The following is a 10,319-nucleotide window of genomic DNA, read 5'->3' as shown; positions in this document are numbered from 1 at the left end:
TCTTTAAAAGTTTGTAGTGCTTTAACCACGTATCATTAAATTTGTAATTCTTTAACCCTATATCATTAAAGGTATCATTGAGTATTAATTAAATTGACCCATGCAAGTGTCAAACCTGCGCACTTTGCGTTCTAACCAACTTGGCTAATAGGCCAAAGTTTTTATGCTCGTTATAGATTGGTAACTCATAATCTAACCAATAGAGTTCATAATAGAACTTAAGTTTTCAAATTTAAGTCATTATTAGCACAACGCTATAACCAAACGAGTCAATAGGCCATAAGATCGGTAGCTCCTAATCTAGTAGTTTAGGTTACATAATTTTATGTATACTGAACTTAAAACTTTACTTTTAAGTCATTATCTTTTAAAGTTTGTAGTGCACGTATCGTTGAGAATGTGACTGCGACCTTAGATAATAGGCCAAAGGTTTTATGTAACCCCTTAATTAAGAGAATTAATCAAATTGACCAATACAAGTGTCAAACTTGCGACTTTTACGTTAATAGCACGATGCTCTAACGAACTGAGCTAATAGGCAATAGGTTTTATGCATATTGCAGACTGGTAGCTCCTAATCCAGTCAATCAAGTTTAGGTTACATAACTATGACCTTCACGTTATTAACACGACGCTGTAACCAATTGAACAAATAGGCCAAAGGAATTGAAAAAAATAAAATAAGAAAAACCATATTCATTTTTCACCCAACTTTATGGTTGCATCGAACCTCAGGCAAGGTTTATCTTCACCCACCGAATATCACATGTGCAGAATCATAGCTTATTCGACCACACACGATGTTTGTGCGTGTATGTTCAATCGTCTGCGACACAACCGACTTGCTTGTACACTAGGCTAAGTCATTCGACTCGTCCTTGCCTTTGATCAAGGCCAAGGTCTCTCAATGCAATGCCGCATCCAATATCATCTTGGTTCCCAAGAAACATGGCCCATATATCTTGACATCATCCCAAGTCATGGGGTGTCATCGATCAACGTAGCTCGCTCGGTCATGCCATCAAGAACGGGTCCACGTGTTGTTCATAACGTCGAGACATCAAAAACATGTATCCATATAAAATATATCGTGGCATTGGCCCTCCCATGTCCATGCCATATCATTTACGTACTCTATATTAGAGAGCAGATGCATAATCCAACCTCTTATACATGGCCTAGGGCGTAATATCGGCACACCCATGCTGTAATAACCCGAAAATAATAAATTAATTAATTAATTAATTAAATAAATAAAAATAAATAATAATAATAATAAAAAAGAAAAAAAAAAAGAAGACAGCAGCAGCTTGAAGCTGCTGCCATGGAGAAAGGAAGAATGGACAGGTGGTTGAAGGGAAAAGAAAGAAAAGAGAGGAAGATGGAGGTGTGGGAGGTGGTTGGCGTTGGCAAGGCCGACGAGGAAGCACCAAATAATATCGAAGAAACAGAGGAAGAGGGAAACAGAAAATAGGGAGTGTTATAATCCGTGTTTTCCGGCAAAACCTTAAAGTTTTTTTTGGCGTTTGTTGTGACAACGTGCAAACATGAGGATGGGGAGACGATTGTGAAGGCTTTTCAGCCATTGAAGCTCTGAACTAAGCTGATTTAAGCGGTTGTCGCAAAGGTAACGAAAAACCCATATCACCGAACCTTTAAATCTCGATATCTTGGTTCGTATTGTATAATAAGTTATGAAATAGGGCTTGTTAGAAACGTAATAAGGAGATCTATAAATTTGTAGAAGGAATCAGGATGAAATTCGAACCGTAGAAGGAGGATATGGCTTCGGGATATAGTAGGTATTAACAGAAAAGATGGGAAAATTTCAGAAAAATGCAAGGAAGAAGAAGAAGCGCGTGAGGGCCGCAACTGGGCGTGCGACTGGGCGTGCTCCTAGCGCGTGGGACAGACACACCGAGGCGCGTGAGGGCGCGTGAAGCATCAGTTCGGTTCCCAGTTTGTCCCGTTCGATTTGTTTTGACCTGTTCTACCTAGATTGACCTATACTTACCTTGAAAATGGTGAAATATAGGTCTAATTGGAAGGAATTGTGTTGAAATACCCTATTAAATGTACAATCAAGAGAGAAAGGGATTCGAAACTAGGTAAGTAGCGTATCGACCTTTGAACTAGTTCTTAACTTGTTTTACAACATGTGAGTATGTTGTTTACCTGATTAAGAGCTTAATAAGTTATGATGAGCTTTGATGATATTTAGTGTTTATTGTATATTGTGACTGCTTGCCTGTGATGTAAGCGTGATATAAATGATTGTCAAAATGTTCTACGTGTTGATCATGATACATGTATGAAAGCATGCAGTAACTGTGAGTATGTTATGCATGTTAATGGAAAGGTTATGACTCTAGATATGCTTATTGGTTGTTGAGCTATGGCTTATTTACTGAGTATGATAGTCTACTAATTCCCGCAGAGTTCCTGGCCAACGTGTGTGCTAAGTCAGGGAGCATGAGTACTCCTGACCGTTGGTATATGAGATAAACAGGCCGCCAGAGCAATTAGTAGACGGGCCGTATTTGACCGAGAGCGGGTCTTACATACGAGTCCGAAAATTCTAGATAAGCATATCGAAGGAGAGTTAGTAACCTAGCTGTAGGTAGCTGAGATACCTCATTAACGAACAGATGACCCTAGTAAGAGAACTAGGAGTCAATGATGAATAAAACCTAAAAACACCTGGAAAGATTAGTTATGAACTCTTGAATGATAAGCTAGCTACTTACTGAGTAATCTAATTACTCATCAAAATTATTATAACTTTTCTTTCCAGATTTAGATGATGCAGGCCAACCGAGGACGAGACCAGCGGACTGAAGACTACTGGGAATCCATGTCTGTGTCTGTTTTGTATATTTATGTTTTCGCTGTCAAGAATTTACTTCGGTTGTTTTAAGTTTAAATAGCACTGGTTTTAAATGTTTTACTGGATGTTTTTTTTAAATATTTTGAGATTATGATTGGGTGTTAGAGTATGTTGTCGTTGATGATGGTAACTCCTGTTAATCGCGTTGACGATGAGCGGGCGTTACAAGTTGGTATCAGAGCCTAGGTTATAGGTTCTGTAGACAGTCTAGAATAGACAGTATGGATCTCTTTGGTCCAGCTCAACGGTATCTCACCTCGGTCAGGTAAGTGATGCATGACTAAATTGTATGAAAGAATAGTATGAAAGTTTAAAAGAATTGATTATGAATACTTAATTATGTGTATAACAGATATGGTAGTGTTAAAATGTTTAGACCCTAGAATGTCCAATGTGGACCTGGGGATTGAGGGGCAGCCTATAGAATGAACTGCTCCAGCAGTAGCGATTCCGGAGACTACTTCTCAGTCGGCATCTAGAGATCAGCCGACTGTTGTTATTACTCTGGAGGCCTTGCAATCGCTGATTCAAAGTTAAGTGAATCAAGCGGTGCAGAGCCTAATGGATTAGGTGGTACAGATAGCTTTTGCTGGTTTTGGAAGGTGGGCGGCTCCGACAGCACCTGTACCTAGCCATGTGACTCTAGTGCCTGAAGCACAAGTAGGTGTTCAGGTAGCGATACCTCCAACAATTTCGAAGGAGCTACCTGGTACAACGATAGTGACAGAGGCACCACTACGGGTAGTAACCTATGGGCGATGATGTATGACGAAGGAAAGTGAATACACATGAAATTTTATGAAACTTACCCCGCCAACTCTTGGAGGAAAGGGACTGATCCTTAGGCAGCTGAATGGTGGCTGGAATGTACTGAAACAAAATTACATTCTTCAACTGCCCAGGGAGTCATAAGATGCTGTGCGCCATGTATATGTTGGAGGGACCAGCCCATTTTTGGTGAAACCAAAGAAGCCAAAGATGGAGGCTAGTGGAGTCCTAATTTCATGGGCGGTATTTAAACATGAATTTTGTGAGAAATACTATCCTGCTCTAGTAAAATTATGAAACCGAAAGGTCTTTATGCAGCTGGAGCAAGGTAATATGTCAATAGAGGAGTATGAAGTGGAGTTCACACGATTATCCAGGTTTGTTCCTCATATGGATGCTACTGAGAAAGAAAAGACAGATCTCTTTATCCTTGGTTTGAGGACAGAGATGTAGGGATTAGTGTCTGCCCATGCTTTTTAAAATTTGTTACTGCTTATAATACTACTGTGGAATTAGATGCTGCCACCCTAGAGAGTAATCGGGGTTTCAACGGTCAGAAACGACCAAGTAGTAAGCAAAAATTCACTTAGATATTCTCAAGTTTGCGACAGCAGGCAGTACTACGACAAGTAGATCATCGGTCTTCTTTAGGTGATAGGAAGGCAATATGTGAAAAATGTGGATTGATGCATGAGGGACCCTGTACTGCCGTAAACAAGACATGTTATAATTGTGGTAAGAGCGACCATCTTGCCAGAGTGTCGTAATGCAAAGAATCCTAGTGTGGTATGTGCGAGAGGCTCTAGGAGGAGAAGGAGGTCAGTCGAGTGCTGGAGGATAGCCTCAGTCTCGAGGTAAAGCCTTTGCCACGACGAGCAAGGTAGCGGAGAATGCCAGCTCGGTGGTGACAGGTACTTTACCTATTTATAGCTACTTCTCTTATTCTATATTTGATTCGGGCTCAACGCATTCCTTTGATATCGTTGTTCGTTAAGCCCGAATTCAAGTAGAGCCTTTAGGTTATGAGGTTTTGGTCTCTACACCTTCAGGAGTCATTGATGACTCGTGAAAAGATGAAATGAGATAAAGTAGAAGTATCTGGCTAACCATTAGATGTGTTGTTAATGGTGCTAGATATCTATGATTATGACATTATTTCGGGCATGGATTGGCTATATGTTCATCATGCCAGTATCGATTGTTATAAGAAGGAGATAGTTTCACCTCCTGATGGGAAAGAGATTCCGGTTTCAGGTTACGAAGTCGGGAAGTGTTTCCAAGACAATAATTGCTCTAAAGGCTAGAAAGTTGATTAGGCATGATGTTGTGGCGTTTCTGGCTAGTGTGGCAAAAGTGAGACGAGTTGATACAGATGTATCAGTTGTACCTGTAGTGAATGAGTTCCTGGATGTCTTCTTGGATGAGATGCCTGGTTTGCCACCAGAGCGGGAAGTCAACCTTGACATTGAACTTGAACCGGGGATGACACTTACCTCTAAAGCTCCTTATAGGATGGCCCCCACGGAATTGAAAGAGTTGAAATTACAACTGCAAGAATTGTTGAACCAGGGGTTCATACGACCTAGTGTGTCACCGTGGGGAGCTCGTGTTGTTTGTGAAGAAGAAGAACGGTACACTCCGTCTCTGTATTGATTATAGGGAGCTGAATAAGGTGACCATTAAAAATAAGTATCCTTTGCCGCGAATTGATGACTTGTTTGACCAGCTTCAAGGGGCAGCGGTATTTTCGAAGATTGATCTTCGTTCTGGTTATCACCAGATAAGAGTCAAAGAAGATGATATACCGAAGACAGCTTTTCGTACTCGGTATGGGCATTATGAGTTTGTCGTGATGTCCTTTGGCTTGACTAATGCCCCTGCAGTGTTTATGAAGCTGATAAATCGGGTATTCCAGGATTTTCTGGATTCTTTTGTCATTGTGTTCATTGATGATATCTTGGTTTATTCCAAGACAAACGATGAACATGCTGAACATTTGAGGAAGGTCTTGTTGGTTCTGCGTAAACAAAGATTATATGCCAAGTTCTCAAAATGTGAGTTTTGGCTTCAAAAGATAGTATTCCTTGGTCATGTGGTATCCAAGGATGGTATAACTGTTGATCCAGCAAAGGTGGAGGCAATTATAGGTTGGGTTCGACCAACTACAGTTACTGAGGTGAGAAGTTTTCTGGGTTTAGCCGGACATTACAGGCGCTTTATTAAAGACTTTGCAAAAATTGCTGCACCACTGACTCAGTTAACCCGAAAAGGGAAGAAATTTGATTGGAGTCGAGCTTGTGAAAGTAGTTTTCAGGAACTCAATGAAAGATTAGCGTCAGCCCCAGTGCTTATTGTACCTGACGGTACTGGGAACCTAGTAATTTATAGTGATGCCTCTAAGCATGGGTTGGGGTGCGTACTTATGCAAAACGGGAGAGTTATTGCTTATGCCTCTCGGCAATTAAAGGATTATGAACGCAGTTACCCAACTCATGATTTAGAATTAGCTGCTGTGGTGTTTGCTCTGAAGATATGGAGACATTATTTGTACGGTGAGAGGATACAAGTATATACTGATCATAAGAGTCTTAAATATCTGTTCACCCAGAAAGAGCTCATCATGAGGCAACGTCGGTGGTTGGAGTTGGTAAAAGATTATGATGTGGAGATCCTACATCATCCTGGTAAAGCTAATGTGGTAGCTGATGCCTTGAGTCGTAAGACAGCTCACTCATTTGCAATGCTAACGAGACAACACAACATTCAGATGGAGTTTGAACGAGCCCAGATAGCTGTCTTGGTCAGGAAAGCGGCAGCTCAGCTAGCTCTTATGACTATTTGTCTGACGTTGCAGGAACAAATTATTCGGGGTCAGCAAAGGGACCCTTATTTTTCAAAAGTTGTGAGGCAACTTGAGACTGAACAAATCAAGGATTTCTGGATAACAGGTGATGGATGTTTGAAGTGGCAGAACCGAACTTGTGTGCCAAACGATGTAGAGATCAAGAGGAAGATTCTATCTGAGGCGCATGAGTCGCCCTATACTGTGCATCCAGGTGCCACAAAGATGTATCAGGATTTGAAAACATGCTTTTGGTGGCCTGGGATGAAGAAAGATGTTGCTGAATGTGTGAGTAGGTGTTTAACTTGTCAACAAGTTAAGGCACCTAGACAGAAACCAGCTGAATTATTGCAACCTTTAAATGTGCCTCAGTGGAAGTGGGAAGAAGTGACTATGGATTTCATTACAGGACTACCTAGAACCCAGTTAGGGTTTACAGTGATATGGGTCGTTGTGGATAGATTAACTAAGACAGCCCATTTTATACCGGGTAAGTCTACATATTCGGTTGACAAGTGGGCACAATTGTATTTAAAGAAGATTGTAAGGTTGCATGGTGTACCAGTTTTTATTGTGTCAGATAAGGATACGCGGTTTACTTCTCGATTCTGAAAGAGTCTTCAGGAAGCCCTTGGTATACAACTGAAGTTTAGGATAACGTTCCATCCTCAAACAGAGGGACATACTGAGAGATTAAATCAAATTCTTGAGGACATGTGTACATGATTTTGCTGGCGGATGGGACACCTACCTATATCTGGTTAAATTTGCCTATAACAATAGTTCTCAGGCAACCATTCCGATGATTCTTTTTAGACATGTTATGGATGGAGGTGTCGAACTTCGATTTATTGGAATGAGGTAGGTACAAAATAGTAGTTGGATCCAAACTTGTTACGAATGGCCAATGAGGCGATACAGAAGATTAGGAAAAGAATTCTGATCGTCTAAAGTCGTCAGAAGAGTTATGCTGATGTTAGAAGGAAGGACCTAGAGTTTGACATGGGGGACCACGTGTTCCTGAAGATCGCACCTATTCTTGAAATGTAGAGTTTGATATGCTAAGAGGGGAGAACTTAGCCAATGTTTTATTGGACCTTCGTGATTCTTGAAAGAGTTGGGCTAGTAGCCTACATACTAGCATTGTCACTAGCATTAGAGGCTGTACATAATGCTTTTTATGTTTCGATGTTAAGTAAATATATTGAAGATCCTATGTATGTTCTTCGTTATAAAGATTTACCGTAGAAGAGATCTAAGCTACGGAGGACAGACTATTAAGATTTTGACACGGGAGATGAGATTTTTGCGTAGTAGAGACATTACCTCCGTTAAAGTTTTATGAAAGAAGCAATAATTTTGGAAAGCAACTTGGAAACCAGAAGAAGAGTTAAAACTCGAATATTGACATTTGTTCCTAGAGTTAGGAACTTTCGAGGACAAAAGTTTTTAAAAGGAGGGTAGAATTGTAATAACCCGAAAATAATAAATAAATAAATTAATAAATTAATTAATTAAATAAAAATAAAAATAAAAAAATAAATAATAATAATAAAAAAATAAATAAATAAAAAGAAGACAGCAGCAGCTTGAAGCTGCTGCCATGGAGAAAGGAAGAATGGACCGGTGGTTGAAGGGAAAAGAAAGAAAAGAGAGGAAGATGGAGGTGTGGGAGGTGGTTGGCGTTGGCAAGGCCGACGAGGAAGCACCAAATAATATCGAAGAAACAAAGGAAGAGGGAAACAGAAAATAGGGAGTGTTATAATCCGTGTTTTCCGGCAAAACCTTAAAGTTTTTTTTTGGCGTTTGTTGTGACAACGTGCAAACATGAGGATGGGGAGACGATTGTGAAGGCTTTTCAGCCATTGAAGCTCTGAACTAAGCTGATTTAAGCGGTTGTCGCAAAGGTAACGAAAAACCCATATCACCGAACCTTTAAATCTCGATATCTTGGTTCGTATTGTATAATAAGTTATGAAATAGGGCTTGTTAGAAACGTAATAAGGAGATCTATAAATTTGTAGAAGGAATCAGGATGAAATTCGAACCGTAGAAGGAGGATATGGCTTCGGGATATAGTAGGTATTAACAGAAAAGACGGGAAAATTTCAGAAAAACGCAAGGAAGAAGAAGAAGCGCGTGAGGGCTGCAACTGGGCGTGGGACTGGGCGTGCTCCTGGCGCGTGGGACAGACACACCGAGGCGCGTGAGGGCGCGTGAAGCATCAGTTCGGTTCCCAGTTTGTCCCGTTCGATTTGTTTTGACCTGTTCTACCTAGATTGACCTATACTTACCTTGAAAATGGTGAAATATAGGTCTAATTGGAAGGAATTGTGTTGAAATACCCTATTAAATGTACAATCAAGAGAGAAAGGGATTCGAAACCAGGTAAGTAGCGTATCGACCTTTGAACTAGTTCTTAACTTGTTTTACAACATGTGAGTATGTTGTTTACCTGATTAAGAGCTTAATAAGTTATGATGAGCTTTGATGATATTTAGTGTTTATTGTATATTGTGACTGCTTGCCTGTGATGTAAGCGTGATATAAATGATTGTCAAAATGTTCTACGTGTTGATCATGATACATGTATGAAAGCATGCAGTAACTGTGAGTATGTTATGCATGTTAATGGAAAGGTTATGACTCTAGATATGCTTATTGGTTGTTGAGCTATGGCTTATTTACTGAGTATGATAGTCTACTAATTCCCGCGGAGTTCCTGGCCAACGCTCTGTGTGCTAAGTCAGGGAGCATGAGTACTCCTGATCGTTGGTATATGAGATAAACAGGTCGCCAGAGCAATTAGTAGACGGGCCGTATTTGACCGAGAGCGGATCTTACATACGAGTCCGAAAATTCTAGATAAGCATATCGAAGGAGAGTTAGTAACCTAGCTGGAGGTAGCTGAGATACCTCATTAACGAACATATGACCCTAGTAAGAGAACTAGGAGTCAATGATGAATAAAACCTAAAAACACCTGGAAAGATTAGTTATGAACTCTTGAATGATAAGCTAGCTACTTACTGAGTAATCTAATTACTCATCAAAATTATTATAACTTTTCTTTCCAGATTTAGATGATGCAGGCCAACCGAGGACGAGACCAGCGGACTGAAGACTACTGGGAATCCATGTCTGTGTCTGTTTTGTATATTTATGTTTTCGCTGTCAAGAATTTACTTCGGTTGTTTTAAGTTTAAATAGCACTGGTTTTAAATGTTTTACTGGATGTTTTTTTTTAAATATTTTGAGATTATGATTGGGTGTTAGAGTATGTTGTCGTTGATGATGGTAACTCCTGTTAATCGCGTTGACGATGAGCGGGCGTTACACATGCCGCTCAGTACTTTTCTTAAAAGACCCATCTCAAAGGAAGTCGCCCGAGACACTTGTCTTAGAATGCTCATCCTCATTGTGACACACGTAAGTGCCATAGGTAGCTCACTTAGGCCAGAGGGCGTAGGGCTGGTGGAGGCTGACACCTTGTCTCCCCCTATAGTACATTTTGAGGCATTTTCAAACTAGTGGGCGTAAACATGATTTTGGCGAATGAACATATAGTGTCGTGGAACGTTCGTCCGGTGTCTGATTGACACAAAATTTTGCGTGCTTTTATATTTCATAAGGACATACTTGACTTTAGAACCACATGTCTTTATTCCCTTCAGAATCTCAACTTTTGAGATTAAAGCTCAGGGCCTTACTCGACCCTTTAATAAGCCTATTTGTGACGCTCATGTCTGCTCCTTATTCCTATCTTACTTATGTCTTACTTCCTTTTCAATATGCACGTTATATGGTGAGTTGGATGATGCA

The 10,319-nt window shown here is 40.3% G+C and overlaps 1 long non-coding RNA gene across 1 annotated transcript; it reads left to right on the top strand.

The window, feature by feature from the left end:
- The first annotated feature begins 1,532 nt into the window (after positions 1 to 1,532).
- On the top strand, positions 1,533 to 1,831 carry LOC111439316. Its single transcript, XR_002709788.1, has 2 exons — positions 1,533 to 1,627; positions 1,745 to 1,831. It is a non-coding gene; the product is annotated as an uncharacterized LOC111439316 (long non-coding RNA).
- The last annotated feature ends 8,488 nt before the right edge of the window (positions 1,832 to 10,319 follow it).

The sequence above is a fragment of the Cucurbita moschata genome, unplaced genomic scaffold, assembly GCF_002738365.1.
Source record: "Cucurbita moschata cultivar Rifu unplaced genomic scaffold, Cmos_1.0 Cmo_Scf00091, whole genome shotgun sequence".
NCBI classification, from domain to species: Eukaryota; Viridiplantae; Streptophyta; class Magnoliopsida; order Cucurbitales; family Cucurbitaceae; genus Cucurbita; species Cucurbita moschata.
The sequence above is the reverse complement of the archived record's forward strand: the minus strand, read 5'-3'. Positions and strand labels throughout refer to the sequence as shown.